Here is a 23,938-nt window from a genome sequence, read left to right as displayed (position 1 = left end):
GGAAGAGACCTGTCATCAGTGAACATCACAGCCATTCCTATACCTGGTGGTATAGCATGGGACACAACTGATTATGACAGTTATGGCCCGGTGGAATTGTTGAAAATTCTACACCAGTTTAAGGTTTCTTTAAGTGATTTTGTTTCAATAAACACCTTTTCTGATGATTGGGACTTTGAAACTGTTAATAATATGATGTCAGACTTAGAAATGTCAGCAAAATTTCAAAAACATGAACACCTAGAAGGTTCAACAAGTTATGAAGAACTGTATTGTTATAATCATTTTGGTCACCATTATTTGCACAAATCTGTAAATCCTAGAAATGTTTTTACTTACAATCAATAGGAACATTGTCCAACGCCACCAAAAGGCAGCTCTAAAACATTTTAAGAGAAATTTCCATACTTTACAGGTTTTAATGTGACAAATCCAGAAACGTTTTATTTTAAGAATATAAATAAGACAGGAATGGAAAACATGTTGACCAATACTAAACAAATGTATTCTGCGAACTTTTATGCTCAGCTGTCTACATTAGGGTTTAACTTTTGGAAAGACAACATTGAGACAAACACTGTCTGGGGCACAACAGACTGGCAGGTGCAGGGTTTAGAAGCCTTGTTCAGAGCCTACATTATCCCAGAAAAAATTATATTTTGAAATGACACTGTTCAACAAACATCATGTCTTGGCATAGCTAAGATAAAAGATTTAAACAAACCGTCAATACCTAAGCCCACGCCAGACAGTAATAACACATCAGATGAGGAGGTAGACGTGAAGAAGATTTTAAAACACAACAGAACCAATCCTGATTGGAAACAATGGTTAATCTGGCCCATAGATACGAACAACTGTCAAGATAGATTCATGAACAGAACACAAGGGTTCAAAATGAATAGGCCAGATCCGAGATATTCCCAGAGACAACATCCAGGGATAGTAACAACATACAGTGTAGGAAAATTATGCCTTGACTGGCTACAGAAATCCACACTTCCAGAAATTAAACAACACTTGACTTTACTTAAAGAAGGCGTCGACTAACAAGACTTCTTACTTGGGCCTCGCAAACAACGTCAAAAACGTTTCATATACGCCGGTATATACGCAGCGTACAACGAAGCTTGGAAAATAACACAAATGGAAACTGCAGAAAAAATACGTGAAACTGAATGTATTAATTTAGAGAAAGCACTCTCTGTAGTGGACAATGGGTGAACGGCTCTGTCCTCCAGAATGTATTCTTTTGACAGCATTGTATCATCTGCCATTGACATAATAGAACAGGATTTGCTAATGTTACAACATGGCCGGTCTCAATTTATGCTCAGCTGTCTACATTAGGGTTTAACTTTTGGAAAGACAACATTGAGACAAAAACTGTCTGGGGCACAAAAGACTGGCAGGTGCAGGGTTTAGAAGCCTTGTTCAGAGCCTACATTATCCCAGAACAAATTATATTTTGAAATGACACTGTTCAACAAACATCATGTCTTGGCATAGCTAAGATAAAAGATTTAAACAAACCGTCAATACCTAAGCCCACGCCAGACAGTAATAACACATCAGATGAGGAGGTAGACGTGAAGAAGATTTTAAAACACAACAGAACCAATCCTGATTGGAAACAATGGTTAATCTGGCCCATAGATACGAACAACTGTCAAGATAGATTCATGAACAGAACACAAGGGTTCAAAATGAATAGGCCAGATCTGAGATATTCCCAGAGACAACATCCAGGAATAGTAACAGCATACAGTGTAGGAAAACTATGCCTTGACTGGCTACAGAAATCCACACTTCCAGAAATTAAACAACACTTGACTTTACTTAAAGAAGGCGTTGACTTACGAGACTTCTTACTTGGGCCTCGTAAACAACGTCAAAAACGTTTCATATACGCCGGTATATACGCAGCGTACAACGAAGCTTGGAAAATGACACAAATGGAAACTGCAGAAAAAATACGTGAAATTGAATGTATTAATTTAGAGAAAGCACTCTCTGTAGTGGACAATGGGTTAACGACTCTGTCCTCCAGAATGTATTCTTTGGACAGCGTTGTATCATCTGCCATTGACATAATAGAACAGGATTTGCTAATGTTACAACATGGCCAGTCTCAATTACGTTCTATAATGCTGCTAGGCTGGACGTTACAAAATCTCTGTTCAGGCTACGTGCCATGGCGTCTAATCAATACCACGTCATTGTTTACTGTCTTTAACCTTACAGATAAACAAATCTCTTTGGCACAAAGAGGAGCAGACTATACGGTGCTGAGCATTGAAAAACTGGAAAGATTACCATTAACAGTTTCTGAGAAGCCTGTCGTAGAATGGATAATACATGGCACCATCACCATACCGGTGACGATTTTCCAATTTCAGTATTGTCTACGGCATATACCAGCAGGCCTGTATGAAAGGTTGGGTAAAGGATACATTAAGTAAACCTGGACTTTACCATACACACACAAATGTTGGAGTGGGAGAAAGGAGGTATTTCTTAGTACAAAAAATTGTAAAAACTCACTAAGCGATACACTTTTATGTTAAGGTATTAATTTACATGGAGCCTGCGAAGGTTCTTTAAATAACCTTTCTTGCCACATACACGGTAGTCCAGCAGCAGTGATAGACCCGATTTTCAGGCAGCTTTCCAATGGTAGCTAGGTAGAAAGAAGACTGTTCAATAAATACCTTTTATTGAAAACGCCCGTCTCTCTATTTCTCTGCACCTCTGGTGAAACGAAGCATGCACGATTTACTGAGTGAAATAACTATCTATTGTTTCCGCGACTCTAGAGATAGATTTCTTATTCTTGGGAAACAAAGTTGTCATGTTTATGCGGTTATCAGAAACTAATCCCTTCTTGTGTATTCGAGAAAGTTTCTAGTGATCTCTGAGCTAGCTGGCACATTCACAATTAAGTCTAGTATATTTGGTAGAGACCTAGTTGACCTCAGTCCTACGTCTAAACTACAGGATATACTATTCCAATGCGCAGAGCCTATTGGGAATATAGGAACTACACTACAAAATAATGACATTCTAATTTGTATTTGTGCTTGACCATTCATATTATGAAATAACAAGACAAATCTAAAAAGAAATGAATAGTGATTGTCTTTATTTCTGAGTTCTCAAAGTTATTCGGACAATGTTTATAATAACTAATGTTTAGCATATTTCTTCATTGTAGGTCCTCGTGAAGAAATAGCATTCCGTCTTTCATTATTTAGTCCCTTTTAGCTCTACCAAAGATTCATCGGAGGACCTTTGATATTGCTAACTGAGTATTAATGACTTATGTGCCCGTCATTAGAGTTACGTTTCCGTTTTTGGTAGTTGCATTAATTGGATTTTTAGTTTAGACTAAAATACTGGGTAATGAAGAGGTGGAGTTTAAAGACAGCACAGACTCAAACAGTTTTATGATATGTGGGAGTTCGTACCTTTATGTCACATTGAGGTTTGTTGGATCTCAATGGAATTAGCGGGTCCGTCGTAGGCCTGAGATCCTAGGATAAGCCTAAAGGCTGTCTTAGTGTGGCATACACTAAGCTTTATTTGCTTGTCTGCTGTTGATGTGGTACTAGGCGGTCATCAAACTGAAAGTTACCGAACAAGGGAATTTTGCTGAATGAAGTAGTGGAGGTTTATTTGGGTCACTTCAGAAGTGCAACTGGGGAAGTCCAGAGAATTATCCACTTGTAAGAGGGCATCATCATGCTGCTAGAGGTTGTGTTGGAGTGTAGAAATGTCTTAGAATCCATGAAAAATACTTTCTTTTATTGGCGCAGACAAGTTGTGTTTATGTAGTTTGTTATTGTTTGATAAAGACTTGAGAAAACATTGACACTGATTTTTTAAAGGGAGGTTCAATAGAAGGAATAAAACTGACGTAACAATGTGCTCCGCTGGTATTGGATAGTGGTGAGCACATGTCATCAAAAGTGCAGCGCTGCTATAGGTTAGTTAGTGTGAGTTGCTCTGAGATTGGACAGCGTAAATAATATTGATTGGCAGCAGAAAAACATAACACAGAAGGGAGCTTGTAGACTTATTTACTATTATGGACCATACAGATTTAAAAAGAAAACCTGAAGATAATTAATATGGTTGAAAACATTGTTTAGCAAAGATGAGCCAACAGCAATTAGAGAAGGAGTTTCTATGATACCTGAAGAAACGCCTGCATCATTTATGGCAATGGAAAGGGGATACCATACTTGTACGTGGTTAGAAAATTGGATGAAATATATAGAACAAGATTGTAATTTGGCATTTCCAGCAAATGGTACTTTCAATACTAAGATTTTAGAAAATGTGAGGAGACAAATGAATAATTTGAGTCTAAATCAAAGACCTATGCAGTGCGAAGCCCTCGTAGAGTGGGATTGGAAACCGTATAAAAGATAAAGAGACAGACAACTGAGTAGATACAAAAATACAGTGAGTAGGTATTCAGAAGCAAAATGGGACGCTTGAAAAAAATTGTGGAGCAGAGATACTGCTGAAGGAATTAGGATGTTTCCAGTTAGAGATACTAAAACCACTCAATGAGGAAAAAATTAAGAGAAAAAGAAAAATATTGATTCACAAGAGAAGGATATTTATATAAATATTAGAACAGATGAGTTTGATGAAGATTTCTTGAATGAATTACTGATGAATAGACCTGCGACATATCAAGAAGAACAGACTAATACAAATACAAGTGTTTCGAGTGTTTCACTAAATGCCCCATTTATTCAGATTGAGGAGCCAACAAATAGATCACCTAAAGTTGTAAGTCAGATTCAAAATGTAAATAGAGAAGGAGTGAGAATGAAATCAATAATGAACCCTGATGTTTTGTCAGTTCCAGTGACAATTGGTTCAATAGTTCCAGTGTATAATGAAGGGCAAGGACTCACTTGAGTACATGCCGTAACTGTTGCAGGGAGGAGTAATGAATATTCTCATACAGACTATAGAGAGATAATAAAAACATATGAAAATAGTGGTACAAATGTGAGTGTAGTCACAGGACAAGTAGAACAATTGATTGATGTTTCAGAAAGAACCTAACAGATCAAGAAGTGAAACAAGTGAAAATGTGCAGAGATCATTAGGTCCATCTCCAGAAGAGTTAGATGATGGATTAGAGAGAGAGCTCCTGGTTGTAGTGGTAAAAATGAAGATGCATACATAAATGTGAATGAATTGAAAGGAGATTTGGAAGAAATGATTGCAGGTACCATTAGTCCGGAGAGACTGAGTAAAAATCAGGAAAATGAGTTGCTATTTTTGTGTAAAAATATTACGAGAATAACAAGAAGCTTGCATAAGGCTTTTACTGAAGTTGCACAGATGTATGGAGTTGATATTGAAAACTCTAAAGCTGTACATAAGACATACAGGTTGGATTTCACTGAAAAGATTTGGAGAATCTGAATGTATCAGGGAGACGATTACAGATTAAAGAATTGATCTCCACATTAAAACACTGGGACAAGTTAGACAGATGGAAAGGAAGACGGGCAAAAAAGAAGGATGAAGTGAGTGTCAGCGAAATCTGCTTTGTCATTGTACCCTGTAGGAGAAGCAGAAAAAGTCAGTATCAGATGATACAGTTACAACATACCCAATGAAATAGGTACCAGGGGGTGGTTCTGTGCGCTTCCATGGTCAAGACAGGACATATTGTCATTTACAAATGATTTTCCTAGGTTGAGAGAACAGCCTGTTGAATGGTACTGACAAGTAGAAAGATTTGTGAAGGTTTCAAAGGTATTGTGGGTCGATTTGGAAGGTCTTTTTGTTATTGTAGTTCCACCAGATTTGTGGGTTGAGTGTAAAATTGCTGTAGATTGGCCAAAAAAAGAATATCTAAGAGATCCAAAAACTGGAACACCTTCAGAAGAGGTTATGAAAAAATATAAATAGGTAATTAGGTATTTGAAACGGAAAATTTCTCTGAAAGAAACAGACTGGGTGAAAATTGATAGAACTACTCAAGAATTGAAAGAATCAGTGCATACATATTATGAGATGCTTCTTCAAGTATTTAAACAGTACAGTGGTATAGAAACCAGATTGCAGGGGGGAGGGGCCGAGGTTGGCTGGCCGACGCAGCCAGCCAACCTCAGGCGGCCCCACAGTGCCGCCAGTCCCCACCACAATGCTTAGGGAAGGAAGCACCCGGGAACGCAGGCCCGCTGCCCCTATCGCCTGCCGCCTGTTCCCTCGCGTCCCGTCCCTCCCCTCAGGCCTCTAGATTAGCCGCCACCAACCGCACCAGGCATTCCTCCTTACCGCCGCGATCCGACCTGACCACCGAGCCGCCCCGCCTAACCGAAGCAAGCCCGTCCAATCCTCCGGGCTCCCTAAGGGTTCGAAACCGCCGGGCAGTCTGCGGGTCCCCCGCTGTCACTCCAGACCGCCTTCCGCCTCGGTGTATACGCCGGCTGGGCCCGGCCTCACTCTTGGCCCCGGTACCACCGCAGTGGCGTCATCTCACGCTCGCGGGCCCTCCACTCCCAGCCAGGCCTTACGTCCGCCTCTGCAAAATTTCAGCTCCACGGCGGCTCTCGACTCACCAAAGGCGCTGATCAACAGAGGAGCCGGTGCCGCACCCCAGGCACGGAGATAGCAGGCTTAATAAAACCGGATCATCAGGATATATGTCGGATAATCGGCGGGCTGGGCGGAGCCGGCTCAGAACACGTCCGCCATGTTGGCTACCAAGCCATGCCCCCCCCCCCCCGCCCGTCAAACTTTTAATGTTTTCTTTTTTAAACTACTGACTGACCCTTCCACCGTTTGAGCTTCCTTCCATAGTGTAGGGGTCATTTAAATGTTTTTGCTTTCCCTTACAGCCATATTTTGGAAATAAGGGAAAGCAAAACCTGGCCATTTGACCTCCCACTGTAAATCGGGCAGGGGGTTGAATTGTAGTCTTAAGGTCTGCCTGTCTGTAAATCAGGTGGCGTACCTTCAGTTTTACCAAACTCTAAATCAGACCCTAACTCAAGAATATCATATGTGGAAGATGCAGGTGCGGCCAAGCACCTCAGCTACAGGCATTTTCTCTTATAACTAGAGCTGCAGTTCTGCAGGGATGAACCAGGCAGCAATATCTTCACTAGCACGTGCCAGAGAATGTTACCTGGCTGTCTTGTTCCGATCTGTACTGACTTCAGCAGAACTACTTTTTGTTTGCTTAGAGCTGCTGTAATCATCCAATTACAAACCATATCCACTCATGACAAGCAGTAGCAGGCCGTTGAGCCTTGGAAATACAGCTAATGAAATCTGGATATATACTGAGCGCTCTGCTGCCTGTCTGCGACATCATTCCTCAAAATGTAAACACAAAAAACAAGTCACAGACAGACACACACTAGTTATATACTGCATTGTTAAAAAACATACATCATATACACATTATAAGTGACTGATGAATCCTACAAGTGTGTTAATCATTGTGTAGGAAATGCTGCACAAGGCAGTGAGTAGAGCATGGTGTAAGAGTCTATATCATCCATATTGGTAAGCATTAAATGTTAAGAGTGTTTGGTCTGGAGAAACACAAACTCAGGATTTAAAATTTAACACAGTGGTTGGTGTTTCCTTTACAAATATGAACTTATTACTCTCCAAAGAAACCCCTTTTTAGCAACCTTGAAGTAGCCAAAGATTGGGGAAGAAAGGTAAGGTTCTGAACATATGCCAGGCAGTTTGCATGCAGCATTTTGGTGCCCGTTCCTAGCTCACTGCACTATATTAAAAAGATTGTAAGGTATACACTGGAAGTAATAAAAGGATCTCTGTGGGAAAATTAGTAGCCCACTGAGCTATCTAAATAAAATAACATTTTGTGATCTGCATGTTACACATTTTGCTTTGCAGCAGGCACATTAAACCGCTGCCCAACTTTATGAGTCAAAACTGCCACTGGTCAAAACTCTGCAACAGCTCCCTTTAACCACTTAAGAGATTTAAAAATGCAGCGTCCCCGAGCTTGGCGCTTGGTGCAGGGACACTAAACCCTCCGCCCTAAGCTGGCACTGAGTAAGGCAAATGTAAATCTCTTATAAAAAACAAAAGTAATTTTCTCAAAGCTGTTCACTCTGTGGAACGAGGCAGGCGGGCAGACACAGGTATGCCGTTTACTTCAAGGCACCCAGAAAGTAATGTGGAAGGAAGGCCAAGTGTGCTTGTAACGGGAGCAAGACCACTGACTCATTGTCAGTGAAATTGCTCTCCCATCCTCGCAGCGCCACCATTAAGTGAGGTGCCCCTTCCCCTGCACTCTTGAGTGTTGGTGATCGAGGCCCTCCTCCACCCGCAGGTTTCCCTGCGCCTCATCCCTCGTGGTCCAGTGGACCTCTGTCTCCTTTCTCTCACTCTGCTCCTTCACTCGGTTTTTCTACTCTTTCTATCTTTCACCTTTCTGCACCTTTCTGCATCTCTGCTCTTTTGTGCCTTATTTCTGCCCATTTCCCTTTCTCTCCCTCTGCCCCTTCACTCGTTTTCTCTCGTTTTTCTACCCTTTCTATCTTTCACCTTTCTGCACCTCTGCTCCTTTGTGCCTTATTTCTGCCCATTTCCCTTGCTCTCCCTCTGCTCCTTCACTCGTTTTTCTACTCTTTCTATCTTTCACCTTTCTGCTCTTTTCTGCATCTCTGCTCTTTTGTGCCTTATTTCTGCTTATTTTTCCTTTTTCTCTATCCCTTCTTTCCTCCCTTTACCTTTCCCCGTCGCTGCTGCCCCGCGGCCCCTCCCCCCCAGCGCGACCGGCCCAATCCAGCTCCCCTCCCCACTCCCGCCTCCCAGCTGTCCAGCCCTCCCCGACCCCTACTTAATGGCGGCCACTGCGGGGACAGGCGAGCAAGACCACTGACTCATTGTCAGTGAAATTGCTCTCCCACCCTCGCAGCGCCACCATTAAGTGAGGTGCCCCTGCCCCTGCACACTTGAGTGTTGGTGATCGAGGCCCTCCTCCACCCGCAGGTTTCCCTGCGCCTCATCCCTGGTGGTCCAGTGGACCTCTGTCTCCTTTCTCTCACTCTGCTCCTTCACTCGGTTTTTCTACTCTTTCTGTCTTCCACCTTTCTGCACCTTTCTGCATCTCTGCTCTTTTGTGCCTTATTTCTGCCCATTTCCCTTTCTCTCCCTCTGCTCCTTCACTCGTTGTCTCTCGTTTTTCTACCCTTTCTATCTTTCACCTTTCTGCACCTCTGCTCCTTTGTGCCTTATTTCTGCCCATTTTCCCTTTCTCTCCCTCTGCTCCTTCACTCGTTTTTCTACTCTTTCTATCTTTCCCCTTTCTGCTCTTTTCTGCATCTCTGCTCTTTTGTGCCTTATTTCTGCTTATTTTTCCTTTTTCTCTATCCCTTCTTTCCTCCCTTTACCTTTCCCCGCCGCTGCTGCCCCCGCACCCCCCCCCCCAGCGCGACCGGCCCAATCCAGCTCCCCTCCCCGCTCCCGCCTCCCAGCTGGCCAGCCCTCCCCAACCCCTACTTAATGGCGGCCACTGCGGGGACAAGCGAGCAAGACCACCAACTCATTGTCAGTGAAATTGCTCTCCCACCCTCGCAGCGCCACCATTAAGTGAGGTGCCCCTGCCCCTGCACTCTTGAGTGTTGGTGATCGAGGCCCTCCTCCGCCCGCAGGTTTCCCTGCGCCTCATCCCTGGTGGTCCAGTGGACCTCGGTCTCATTTCTCTCACTCTGCTCCTTCACTCGGTTTTTCTACTCTTTCTATCTTTCACCTTTCAGCACCTTTCTGCATCTCTGCTCTTTTGTGCCTTATTTCTGCCCATTTTCCCTTTCTCTCCCTCTGCTCCTTCACTCGTTTTCTCTCGTTTTTCTACCCTTTCTATCTTTCACCTTTCTGCACCTCTGCTCCTTTGTGCCTTATTTCTGCCCATTTCCCTTTCTCTCCCTTTGCTCCTTCACTCGTTTTTCTACTCTTTCTATCTTTCACCTTTCTGCTCTTTTCTGCATCTCTGCTCTTTTGTGCCTTATTTCTGCTTATTTTCCCTTTTTCTCTATCCCTTCTTTCCTCCCTTTACCTTTCCCCGCCGCTGCTGCACCCGTGGCCCCTCCCCCCCAGCGCGACCGGCCCAATCCAACTCCCCTCCCCGCTCCCGCCTCCCAGCTGTCCAGCCCTCCCCGACCCCTACTTAATGGCGGCCACTGCGGGGACAGGCGAGCAAGACCACTGGCTCATTGTCAGTGAAATGGCTCTCCCACCCTCACAGCGCCACCATTAAGTGAGGTGCCCCTGCCCCTGCACTCTTGAGTGTTGGTGATTGAGTCCCTCCTCCACCCGCAGGTTTCCCTGCGCCTCATCCCTGGTGGTCCAGTGGACCTCTGTCTCCCTGCTCTCACTTTGCTCCTTCACTCGGTTTTTCTACTCTTTCTATCTTCCACCTTTCTGCACCTTTCTGCATCTCTGCTCTTTTGTGCCTTATTTCTGCCCATTTTCCCTTTCTCTGCCTCTGCTCCTTCACTCGTTTTCTCTCGTTTTTCTACCCTTTCTATCTTTCACCTTTCTGCACCTCTGCTCCTTTGTGCCTTATTTCTGCCCATTTTCCCTTTCTCTCCCTCTGCTCCTTCACTCGTTTTTCTACTCTTTCTATCTTTCACCTTTCTGCTCTTTTCTGCATCTCTGCTCTTTTGTGCCTTATTTCTGCTTATTTTCCCTTTTTCTCTATCCCTTCTTTCCTCCCTTTACCTTTCCCCGCCGCTGATGCCCCCGCGGCCCCACCCCCCCAGCGCGACCGGCCCAATCCAGCTCCCCTCCCCGCTCCCGCCTCCCAGCTGGCCAGCCCTCCCCGACCCCTACTTAATGGCGGCCACTGCGCGGCCGCTGGTGCACCGAAGGCACGTCAAAGGCAAGCACGTCTGCGCCCATCTGCGACCCGTCCGCGACCAGCACCAGGAACCCTGGACCTCCGCCACGCCAACGCTACGACCCAGCAGCACTCCACACACTCAACCCAGGCTGCAACAACAACTGCAAGCTAGCATCACCAGTCGACACCCATGGACCCTTCAGCTGTCACCGCTGACGGCACACCTGCAGCACCGCCAAGAACATGGATCCAGCACAACCCGCCCACAAGAACACAATCGAACCGAAGACCCTGCAATGCATCCTCCTCAACGTCCGATCCCTCCACAAACACGCCACAGAAATCTGGGACCTACTTGACAGCACCACCCCGGACCTAGCATTCTTCACCGAAACCTGGACCAACACCACCTCAGGACCGGACATCGCCATCGCCATCCCCCAAGGATACAAGATCTCCAGGAAGGACCACCCCACCCACCCAGGAGGAGGAATCGCCATCGTCCACAAATCCAGCCTCCGCCTGAGCACACTCCCTGACGAGTCCACAGAACTGATGAAACACCTTCACTTCAAGATACTGGCCAGCCCCACCGCCGCCCTCCGAGGAACCCTCATCTACCGACCCCCTGGATCCCGCGGACCCTTCGCCAACTCCATCACGGACATTATCTCCCTGCAGGCCATCGCATCCACCAACTACACCCTGCTGGGAGACCTCAACTTCCACCTCGACAATCAACTGGACCCCTACACCACATGCCTCCTGGACAACCTCCACAACGTTTGACTCCGCCAGATCGTGACCGAGCCCACGCACTCAGCAGGACACACCCTCGACCCCCTCTTCACTACAGGAAACTCCATCACCTTCAGCCACACTACCGAACTCCCATGGACCGACCATCGTTGCGTCCACTTCACCTTCAGAACACCCACCATCCACAGACACCAGCACCTGCTTCCACAAAGAAACTGGACCAAAATCACAGACGACCAGCTCACCTCCTCACTCAACAACTCCACCCCAACCATCGCGGAAAACGACGACCCCAACACCGCAGCCTGAACCCTGCATAGATGGATCTCGGACAGCACCAACACCATAGCCCCCCTCAAGAAAAACAACAATACCCATGCCAAGAAAGCCAGATGGTTTACCACCGAACTTCGAGAATCCAGGCGCACATGCCGCCGCCTCGAAAAGGCCTGGAGAAACACCAAATCCACAGAAGCCCACAACAACTTCAGAGCCGCCACCAACGCCCACCATCAACTCATCAGAGAAACGAGGAAAAAAGCGATTGAAGACAGAATCTCCACCCACGCACACAACAGTAAGGAACTCTTCAGCATCATCAAGGAGTTCGCCCAACCCACCAGCGAGTCTACCAACATCCCTCCCTCACAAGACCTCTGCGACAAACTCAGCACCTTTTTCCACCACAAAATCAAGAGCATCTACAACAACTTCGACGAAGACAACCAACACACTGAACCCTCACCAACCACCCCGACACCCGGAAACCAGCGATTGATGACTGGACAGCCCTCACCACCGAAGACACACTGAAGACAATAAAGTCAATCCACTCAGGGGCCCCCACGGACCCCTGCCCCCACCACATCTTCAACAGAGCCGCCGACACCATTGCACCCATGCTCCGCCACACCATCAACCGCTCCCTGGCGACTGCCTCGTTCCCCGATGACTGGAAACACGCCGAGGTGAACCCCCTCCTAAAGAAACCCTCAGCGGACCCCACCGACCTCAAAAACTACAGACCCATCTCCCTGCTCCTGTTCCCAGCGAAAGTCATCGAAAAAGCCATCAACAGCCAACTCGCCACATTCATTGAAGAACACAACATCCTCGACTCCTCCCAATCCGGCTTCAGAAAAAAACACAGTACGGAAACCGCCCTCCTCGCCGCAACAGACGACATCCGCACCCTACTGGACAAAGGAGAAACAGTAGCCCTCATCCTACTCGACCTATCAGCGGCGTTCGACACAGTCTCCCACCGCACCCTAATACGCAGACTCTGGGACGCAGGAATCCAGGACAAGGCCCTCGACTGGATCTGCTCCTTCCTCTCCGGCAGGACGCAGCGGGTCAGACTCCCCCGTTTCCTCTCGGACCCCACACCTACCACCTGCGGAGTCCCCCAGGGCTCCTCCCTCAGCCCGACGCTCTTCAACGTCTACATGGCTCCACTTGCCCCCATCGTCAGAACCTACGGACTCAACATCGTGTCATACGCAGACGACACCCAGCTCATCCTCTCCCTATCCAACGAGCCAAATGGATGAAAAACAGCTACCTACAACTAAACACCAACAAAACAGAAGTACTCATCATGGGCCCACACCCCGACGCCTGGAGCGACACCTGGTGGCCCACCGCCCTCGGAAACCTGCCAACCCCCACAGACCACGCACGCAACCTGGGAATCATCCTGGACTCCGAGCTCAAAATGGACCGCCAGATCAACTCTGTCTCATCTTCCTGCTTCCACACCCTCCGCCTCCTTCGTAAGACCTTCAAATGGATCCCCCTCGAACACCGAAAGACAGTCACTCACGCCCTGGTCATCAGCAGACTCGACTACGGCAACGCACTCTACGCCGGAATAAACAAAAACCTCATCCGCAAGCTACAGAACATCCAGAACGCCGCCGCAAGACTGGTCCTCAACCTGCCAAAACACTGCCACATCTTCCAGCACCTGCGCACACTCCCCGTCGAGGCAAGAATCACCTTTAAGATGCTCACCCACGCACACAGGGCCCTCCACGGCACCGGACCAGCATACCTGAACAGCCGACTCAAATTCCACGCACCCCAAAGGACCCTACGATCAGCCCAGCTCTCCTACGCCGTGGTCCCACGCACTAGAAAGACCAGATCGGGAGGCCGCTCCTTCTCCTTCCTCGCTGCCAAAGCATGGAACGCCCTTCCGCTCCACCTCAGACAGACGACATCGCTCCCCATCTTCGCAAGAAACCTCAAAACCTGGCTCTTCGACAGACCCCCTCCTTGATGGAATGGAACCTGCACCCCCCCACCCCTAGCGCCTTGAGACCCTTACGGGTGAGTAGTCGCGCTTTAACAAACCCCTGATTGATTGATTGGAAAGACATTGGCATAGGCCTGCTGCTGTAGTACTTGGACTTCTTTAAGGTGACTGGTCCCTTCCGCAGGAAGTGAATGTCTTGATGGTCATCGTGTATGTTTTTCAGTTTAAACATATCCCATCTCAAACCTTTATTTTTACTTTTTTTTACCATGCAGTTGAAATCTCATCAAGAGAACGCGAAGCGTATGGAGGAAAGCGTGAGTCATTGTAGCACATTTTAAGATTGGTTGTTTTTTGTCATGCTGATGTAGAGAGGGCTCCTTCGGTTGTATGACCACCGGTTATCCTTCCCTTCAGGTCTTCCAACAATCTCTATAGGAGCCAAAATGTATAATGCACTGACTGCTTAACTTTTCAGTATATCAACCACATTGTTAGGAAAGTGAAAATTTGAAAACCAAATACTCTGATATCTTTGCATCATCTTTCTGAGAAAGGAGAATGTCAATTACAGATAAACTTCTTCCTGGCCCCACCCAGCCACGACATCATCCACCAATCACGATCTGAATACCTACCCTATCTATCCTTTCTTTTGAAAATTTGGCATAACACGTGTACCTTTGTGTAGAGTAAGTGTTTGTATTATGAAATCACTACTGATGCGTAATAGTCATTGTTCCAGGTGCGTGTTTTCCAAGCACATATTGTGCTACTCAAGGGCACAAAGATTTTGAATTCCATGTGACATCCCCCTTTCTTTGAAAATCGTGAAATTCTACCTGGGCTGTTGCATGTGGGAAACTAAATGTGGACTCTGGGTGCAAATGAGTCCGGGACATAGCATACGGAGCAGTTCAGTTAGTTATTTATCTGAGCTGGGACCATAGGTGTCAATTTACTAAAATGCCTGGGGTAGCGGAAGTGACATTGATGAAGCAAAGCTTTGCATATTTTGCGGCTTGCCGAAGTCAAGAACCTCGTTTATGTGTAATACGGTAACAAGTGTATGTTCTACTAACATTTATGTTTAGTTTAGATAAGGATCGTGAAGCTTGCACATGTGTTTTACTAAAATAATTTACTCGAGTCATCTAAAATGGCCGCCGCTTGTATTTAGTTACTGCGCATGCGTCAGCCACACTCACGTGTCCTGACGCGTCTGCAGAAGTGGAGGGAAAGTTATGCGCATGCGTAATTCATAGCTGTGCTTATCATGTGGTACTGCTCGTGCCACTGCTCTTGTGACTGTGTCAATGTAGCTAACATTTAAATGCAATAGTTTTTTATTTCTTGATGATGAGTCAAAAGTATAAATCCTGTGATGTGTTTTCATAATGACATTATTATGTATTAATTTGTTTTTCGCTTACTTTTTATGTACCGCGGGGAATGGGGTTTGTCTGTGCCGGGAACCATCTTGGAGGTCTCTTCTGCGCCTGCGCGACTTGCCGAGGCCTAAACAGACCTTGACTGATGGAACGCAGCCAGTTGGCAGTGATGAGCAAGATGCTCCTGAGAACGACCCGAAAACTCGGCTGAACCAATCATATGTGCTCACAGAGCAACAATGTTAAAGTTGCCATTGTACTTCTGCACCAGTTCTCATGAGAACCCCAATCTAGTTAGGCGGTACCCTATTATGCAAATGTAGGCTTGAAGCGCTATGTCGTGATTGGTGTGTTACCCAAATCCTACCTTAGGACCAATCGAAATTAAGGGATTCTGACACTTTGCAACATTGGGGGGTGGTACGCTGTCCCCAAACTGTATATCTACCCTGGGTTCCCCTGGGGAGCCGTCCGACTTGTCTGGTTTAGCTGACCTGTCACTGACCCAACGCACTCAATAGGTGACTGAAGATACAGAGCGCTGCGAAGCACTCTGTCCGAATTTGACCATAGACTGAGGTTCTACTGAACCTTAAAGTGCTGGTGAAGCACTTTACTGGGAGTTCGCTGACCCAATCGGGGTCTTGATCGATAACTGCAGAGCGGGTGGAGCGCAGGCGTTGCTTCCAAACTGCGGGTGCGGTCCTGTCCTGAGCGGTCCTGTCCTGAGGGTTTGCTGTCCTGTCCTGAGGGTCCTGTCCTGATTCCTATTCCGAGGGTATCCTGTCCTGTCCTGGGTGTCCATTCTGCACCTGCTGTCCTTTGAGGGGTATCCTTCCTTGAGGGTTTCCTGTCCTTAACTGACCCGTGGCCAGGGTTTGGTTTCCACACCATTCTAGGTAAATATTGCTCTGAAACTCTTAAAATCTTGCACCTTCTGAATTTCTAACTTTTGCTTTAATAAAGTTCATCATTGCATATGTTATATTTTCCATGCCTTTCCGCAACTATTGAAAGTCAATTACATATTTTTCATAAGTTTGTTCCTATGTCTTCTCATTTGATAGAGATTATATTTTGCATTGCAGTTTGTAATTTTCTGATTTGGTCTAGAACTTCATTGCCTAGATTGTTCAAAGGCCCATTCACCTTAAGTGAAGCGTGTTACTCTTTATAGGCCCTCCTATAGTTATCCATGCATAAACTGTCCATGCTTAAACATTTCTGAGATTTTATAGTATTTTTCCCATCTACATACCATATTACATTTGAATGATTACCCTGTCATTATTTCTTCATGCCTATATAATTTACGTTATCTTGGTTATTGATTGCTTTATTTTACTGTACCTCATGCAAGAAAATAATGAACTTTAGATAAACATTTTAAAACTTCCAGTTGTCCGTGGTCATTTCAATGGTATTTTGAATGTTATTGGTTGGGTTTGTATTTTGCTGCCTTTTCTTTTACAGCTAGCTCCCTGATTCATTGTGGTCATTAGGTACCCGCATCGGTGGATGGTAAGTCGGGTGCATTGAAAATTATTAGTAGGGAGAACACACCCAAATTGGTAGAGCTCGTGAAGTCACCTGATCGATGTATATGGTGATTTGAAAGTATATGGGCCCTGAAGCCGGAAAACGGCGAAAACTATTGGTCGGGTGGCCTCGCGCGCTCTATCAGTTTTTCTGGTAGCTAGAGGATGGTTAGGGACTAGTTGAGAGTAAGGCAGGGATTAGTTGGACTAGTTGAGTCGGAAGCTGCTAGTATATTGATGCTGCTAGAAGAGCGGCTGTTCTAAGAGACCTGATCATTCTCTTGTGAATACGCTGCTGAAACTCATGAATTTTTGCATTGTTATTATTCTTGTTCTTATATTGCTATATGTACTAATCCATGCATTTGTAAACCGTATCGTTTCATGTTGTCCGAACTCCCCGGGGAATTGAAAGGGCAAGTGGTGAATAGAATCCATTGTCCTGAGGTCACAGGCTCGAGGAAAGTTAGGTGCAGGTTAGGATAACCGGGAAGCACTAACTAGGGTTTTTCTGAATACATGTGTGAATAAATGACAGTAACGGGGTTCATTGGCAAAATTCCCATAGTGGCGTAACCTAGTAAGGGTCACATCGGAAGAGTAGCAGGTTCCTCGGAGCTAACGTGAAAGCAGAGGGGTCCGCTGAGAAACCTTAAACTCGGAATATATCCCGGAAAGAAGTGGATGAGTTTAGGGGAATAACAGGTTCACCGATGCTAGAGTGAAGGGTAGGCGGAAGAGATCTGCCCGCAGCGAGTGAAAAGTAAATGGAAGTAGTTTACTTGCAGTAAAACAATTCTTTCTCTGTCTAGACACTTGAGCACTGTGGCGAATGTGTATTTGTTGTAAAATAACCAAGCACTGAGCACTTTAAAAGAAAGAAAGTTTCCGTTACCTTGTGAAGGGAGGGAGTCAGTCGCGAAGCGCCTCTGACGTCACTCTGTGCCGCGCTGGGATTGGTAGAAGCAGCGGGCGGGTAGCGGAGCTGGAATTGTAAAGGAGGGGTGAGCGCCGGAGCGTGGGAACTGTCTCACGAAGGGGCCACGCACCCATTGGCGGAGCTTATTTAGTGTCGCGCACCCATTGGTTGCACGAATTTCTGAAGCGCGTTCTGATTGGAGGTAGTTTGTAAACAAAGTTTAGCGCAGAAGTCGTATGTGGCACTCGCAGACTACAGGAACTCGACCTGATCCAAGGCACCTAGGGTTTGAAAGGGATCAGTGGAAGACTAATAGATACGATATTATGTACGGAACCAAGAGAAAAATGTCCCTTGTAAGTAAAGTGAAAAATTATTTTAAAACGGACAAACCGATTAAATCTAGGGAAGGTGTTCTTGTCCCACCACCTAATACTCCTGCCTCATTTATGATGTTTGACCGAGGGTACAATACCTGTGTGTGGTTGGAGAATTGGGTGAAGTACACAAAAGATGACGGAGTATTGGCCTTTCCGTTAGATGGTACTTTCAATGGAAGGATCTTATTTAATTTAAGAACCCGAATGAATGAACTGCATCCCAGGCCAAGACTAACGCAGTATGAGGCATTAGAGGAATGGGAGATTGAGGCTTTTGAAAGAGAAAGACCCCGAATGGACAAGGGTTTGACCAAGTGGTACCCCAGGCAGAAACAGGAGTCCAGGGATAAAAGGATGAAACAGTGGAGGCAGAGCATGATTGTTGAGGGTCTGTTTCCCATGATGCCGGCATGTCATAACGTTGGAGCAGGTGAGAAAAGCACCGAAAAGTGTAAACATTGGGGGGGTCCGGGGGAATCAGATGATGAATTGCTAGATGACATTTGTACCAGAAGTCCGCCACCTTATAATGAGGGAACCCGACCTTCCAGTGTAGGAGATGCTCCCCGACGCCACTTCCTCAAGGAAGAAGACAGATTCTTAGGACTGGGAGGGGGTGGTCAAGTATTGCCCTATCCTGAGAAACCCGAACCGGCGGAAACAAGGGATATATATCCCAAAGTGCCCGCAAGCCAGGAAGAAAAATATTCAAGTACGAAAGTTTTTTTCCCCAGACCCTTGTATGAAAGCGAAGAGAAACCATCAAATTCAGGACTGCCTTTTGTTCAACCTCCATATGGGGAAGAGCGCAGGTCCTTTAACACTGGAACTTTATTTCCGAAACCAAATTATGGTGGGGGACCAAGTGAAACGCATCCTACTGCCCCGAGTTTTACTCCTCCCTTGACCCCACAGATATTACAGGACACGACTTTAAGAAGGATACTAGTGGAAAAAGAGCAAGAGGCTCTAGCTAGACAAAGGACAGAAATAATTCAGAAAATCTCCCAGTTAAATACCAGTCCTGAGGCATTGACTATTCCAGTAACTATTGGACCGGTGGTCCCGTTATACGGAAATGGTCAGGGAAATCCGATTACTCCAGTTATGACCCCAGTCATGGCAACCCCGAGACAGGAACCGATAATCATAGATGATCATTCCAGTGAGTGCGAGTCTGAAGTTGCGTTCTTGGACTTGCCAAACAAACCGACCGGAAAGGGAATGCAGCAGAGGTATAACCCTTTTAATGCGAAAGAGATTAAATTAGAATCAGCAACAGGTACTAGGAATGTCTCTCTGGTAACTCCAGATGAAATTGAGAGTTGGAGTCGTGAATTAGAGAAACAGACTCCGCAAACGAAACCTTTAGACCTCTACAAACTGAGGGTAGAAATAGAAGAATTAATGGCAGGAAATGTGGGGTTGGATCGATTGAACACTTACTCTGAAGAAGAATTGTCGTTCATATGTAAAAGCTTTACAAGGAACACCAGAGTGCTCCACGAAAAACTGAGCGAAACAGCAGTTAGTATGGGGGTAGATATCTCAAAATCCAAGCCCTTACAGAAACCGTACAGAGCAGACTTCTCAGACAAAGATATAGAGCACCTGAATGTGGCGGGGAAAAAGCTGCAGATTAAAGAATTAATGGGGGTACTGCAGAAATGGGGAGATGTGGAAAGATGGAGAAGCAGGTGGGCGAAAAAGAGGGAAGAGGTTCGCTCCCGACAAGTGACTCCTGAATTTACTTTAAGGGAGGTAGAAAAACCTGAGCAGTTATGCCCCATGCGCGAAGTTCCAGGAGGGAAATATGTGCATGTCCCCTGGTCTAGGCAGGATATTGTGTCCTTCACGAACGATTTTCCAAAATTACGAGAGAAGCCAGTTGACTGGTACAGGCAGGTGGAGAGGTTCGTGAAGGTACAGAAATGTCTGTGGAAAGACCTGGATGGGTTTTTCGACATTGTGGTTCCAGTAGATTTATGGACCCAGTGTAAAATAGCCATAGACTGGCCCAGTGAGGAGTACCCAAGAAATAAGGAAACAGGGGAGCCATCAAAGGATGTCATGCGAAAATATGAGCAGGTAATTCAGCATTTGAAAGAAAAGGTGCCCGCAAAGGAGACGGATTGGACAAAAATAGATAGAACAACACAGGAAAGGGACGAGACAGTGCACTCCTTCTATGAGAGGTTATTGCAGGTATTTAAAACATACAGTGGTATTGATAACATCGATTTGAAGGACATGACGCACTTTATTTACAGGTTTGTAAATGGTTTAAGACCTGAAATTTGCCAGTGGATAAAAGATAATAAAATCTGCTGGCATACAAAGAAAATGGATGAGGTCCTGCGGTACGCTAAGTACTGCGAGGACGAGATGGCAGAAAAGAAAAAGGCCCTTAAGGAAAAGGTGATGTGGGCTCAGGTGAAGCTCGCAGAACAGCAGGAAAAACAATTGAGTAACATGGTTAAAAATGCTGAGAACAAAAGTCCTGGGGGAGGGGGTGGAGGAAAGCCCCGGCCAAAATTTAGCAGGGAAGAGGCTATGAAGAAATTTCCCTGCCATCAGTGCGGCGAAATTGGACACTGGCGTAACGAGTGTCCTCAATTAATGAATGATAATGCAAATACTCCTGATTTAAATCCACAGACGCAGAAAGAAAGGCCAAGAAAGACTCAACCCCAGGTAAAAACAGTTCAGGTGCCTCGAGCACCCAAGCAGGTATACAGGGGAAAGCAAGCAGAGGGTGAGGAGATAGAAGTTTGGGAAAGCGGTGAGAACAGAAATACAGCAACTTCGCAGTATCTGCTAAATGATACCTTCCTTTGTAATGATCAGGACTGACGGGGCCTGAGAGGGGAGGACGAGGAGTGCGTACTTGGCGCTTCCTTGCCGGTAGACCAGTCTGGACCATACATTGAAGGAAAGGTAGACGGAAATGATGTCACCTTTCTGTTGGACACTGGCGCTACCCGTTCTACTGTAAGAACAGTGGACGTTCCAAACCTACCCCTCTCGGGAGAAAATATCCAAGTAGTGGGTGTATCTAATCAATTGATTAGTACTCCTGTTACCGAACCAATGGAGATTTCAATTGGAAATTTTAAACAGATGCATAGATTTGTCGTCTGTGACACCAGTCCAGTGAATTTACTGGGTCGTGATTTGCTGTGCAAAATGAACTGTACCATCTTTTGCACACCAAAGGGTGTTGAAATACAGACCCCAGATGAAGATGGCATTTATAAACTATTGTTACTTAGACCTGACTCAGAAATTAAAAGATTGACCCTGCAGGACTTGCCCCAAGAACTCCAGGAAGCAGTAAAGCCAGAGGTGTGGGATTTCACTGGGAAGGATGTGGGGTTGATGAAAGATGTGGATCCCATACAGATAGCCATCAAGGACAATGCAGTATATCCTAACACTAGGCCCTACCGAATGAATGCTGAAGTGAAAGCAGGTGTCACTTTGGAAATTCAAAAATTATTAGAAGGAGACATCATACAGGAAGTAATGAGCAGCCCATGCAACTCACCGATTATGGGCATCAAGAAGCCTAGCGGCAAGTATAGGGTAGTGCAAGACCTGAGAAAGGTAAACAAAATTGTAGTTCCTTGCTGCCCTATAGTCCCGAACCCTGCAGTGATTCTGTACCAGATTCCTTGGGATGCTGAGTGGTTCACTGTGATTGATTTGTGTCATGCATTCTTTTCGATACCCCTGCACCCCGACAGCAAATTTCTTTTCTCTTTTGCCTTCGAGGGTCACGTGTATTGTTGGAACCGGGTCCCTCAAGGGTATACAGAGAGCCCCTCTATCTTTAATCAGATCTTGAAAAAATGTCTAGAGACTTTGATCTTACCTGGGAACTCTGTGTTAGTGCAGTACATAGACGACCTTTTACTGGCGTCTAAAAGTCATAGGGACTGTGTAGTTGACACCATTGCCCTCCTAAATCATCTGTGTGAGAAAGGGCATAAAGTGGCCCCTGACAAACTACAGTTCTGTGCGAAATCAGTGAAATATCTAGGACACCAGATAGAAAAGGGTGTCGGAAAAGTCACATCAGAAAGAGTGAGAATAATTCAAAAGATGCAGTTGCCCCGTACTCAAAAAGATGTCAGAATGTTCCTGGGTGTACTAGGCTACTGTAGGCAGTGGATTCTGGGATTTGCAGCCTTAGCCAGGCCTTTGATAAAAATGACCACGAGAGGAATGCCAGATATTGTAGAGTGGGACGATGAAAGCCTAATGGCTTTCACAAGACTGAAAAACTGTCTGTGTACAGCCCCTGCGCTGGGAATGCCTGATTATTCCAAAGAATTTGCCTTATTCTGTGACACTCGCGATAATTGCGCATTGTCAGTCCTGACTCAAGAACATGGCACGACCAGAAGGCCTGTGGCCTATTTCTCTGCCACTTTGGACCCAGTAGCTGCTGGGTTACCAGGCTGTCTGAAAGCAGTAGCTGCTACTTGTGCAAGTTTGGAACAGAGCGAGTCCATTGTCATGGGACATCCTGTGACTGTGTATGTTTCGCATGGAGTAGTAATTCTATTGACCAGAACTAAAACGCAGTATCTCACCCCTAGTCGGCTGACTAAATACGAGAGGATTCTTGTGGGTGCAGCAAATGTAAGCATTGTCAGGTGCGGTATTCTGAACCCTGCCACTTTGCTCCCGACCCCTTGGAAATGGAAGGTGGGGATGATGATGAACATGACTGCATTGACCTGACAGAGTTCAGTACTAAACCACGCCCAGACATAAAAGAAACGCCATTGCCTGAACATGATAAAGAACTATTTGTGGATGGTTCCTGTCTAAGACATGAACTAGGAGGCCTGAGTGCTGCTTATGCAGTAGTCTCTTTTACAAAAATTGAAGAAGCAGGTTACCTATATAGCATCAAGTCTGCACAAGTAGCCGAATTGATTGCTATGATAAAAGCTTGCAAAATTGGGAAGGACTTACGCATAACAGTGTATACTGACAGTCAGTACTGTTATGGAGTTGTGCATGACTTTGGCCAATTATGGCTACAGAGGGAATTTATGACTTCCTCAGGTACTCCCATTCGGAATGCAAAGGTTGTTCATGACCTTTTAGAGGCCATCCAGTTGCCCAAAGAACTGGCAGTGGTAAAATGTGCTGCTCATAAAAAGAGCATGGACAAAGTATCACTGGGAAACGATTATGCTGATCGAGTGGCCCAATGGTGCGCCAAAGATCGGTATATTGTAAATCCAAAACGAGGGGGACCAGGAACCAGCTGCCAGCTTCAGGTGTTTGAGGAAGTGCCTACTTGGGATGAAGTGAGAGAGTGGCAGGAATCGGCTCCTTGGCAAGAAAGAGAGAAATGAAAGGAGGATGGGTGTAGACCGAGACGTGTGGATGGTGTGATTTTGGGCCCAACTGGTATGCCTGTGTTACCCCGACACTTGCTTGGCACAATGGCAAGATTAATACACGAAGGATCACACATTGGTAGGGATGCCATGATTCTGGTATTTCAACAGACTTGGTACAGTAAAAAGTTCAGGAAGGTAGCAGAGTCCCTCTGCCAGAGGTGCCTGTCATGTCAACAGATGAACCCAGGCAAGAGGACAATGGTTGAACTGAGCAAAATTGGGAGATCAGGGGGTCCCTTTATAAAAATACAGACTGATTTCATCACCATGCCCCGTTGTGAAGGAAAGCGATATGTCCTTGTCATTGTGTGCGTATTCTCGAAATGGGTAGAAGCTTACCCTACTCCCAAAAGTGACGCACTGACAGTAGCGAAGTGTTTACTAAAAGAACTGATACCTAGATTCGG

This window comes from Lissotriton helveticus, chromosome 8, assembly GCF_964261635.1.
Source record: "Lissotriton helveticus chromosome 8, aLisHel1.1, whole genome shotgun sequence".
Classification (NCBI taxonomy): Eukaryota; Metazoa; Chordata; class Amphibia; order Caudata; family Salamandridae; genus Lissotriton; species Lissotriton helveticus.
Note: the sequence above shows the minus strand (reverse complement) of the source record.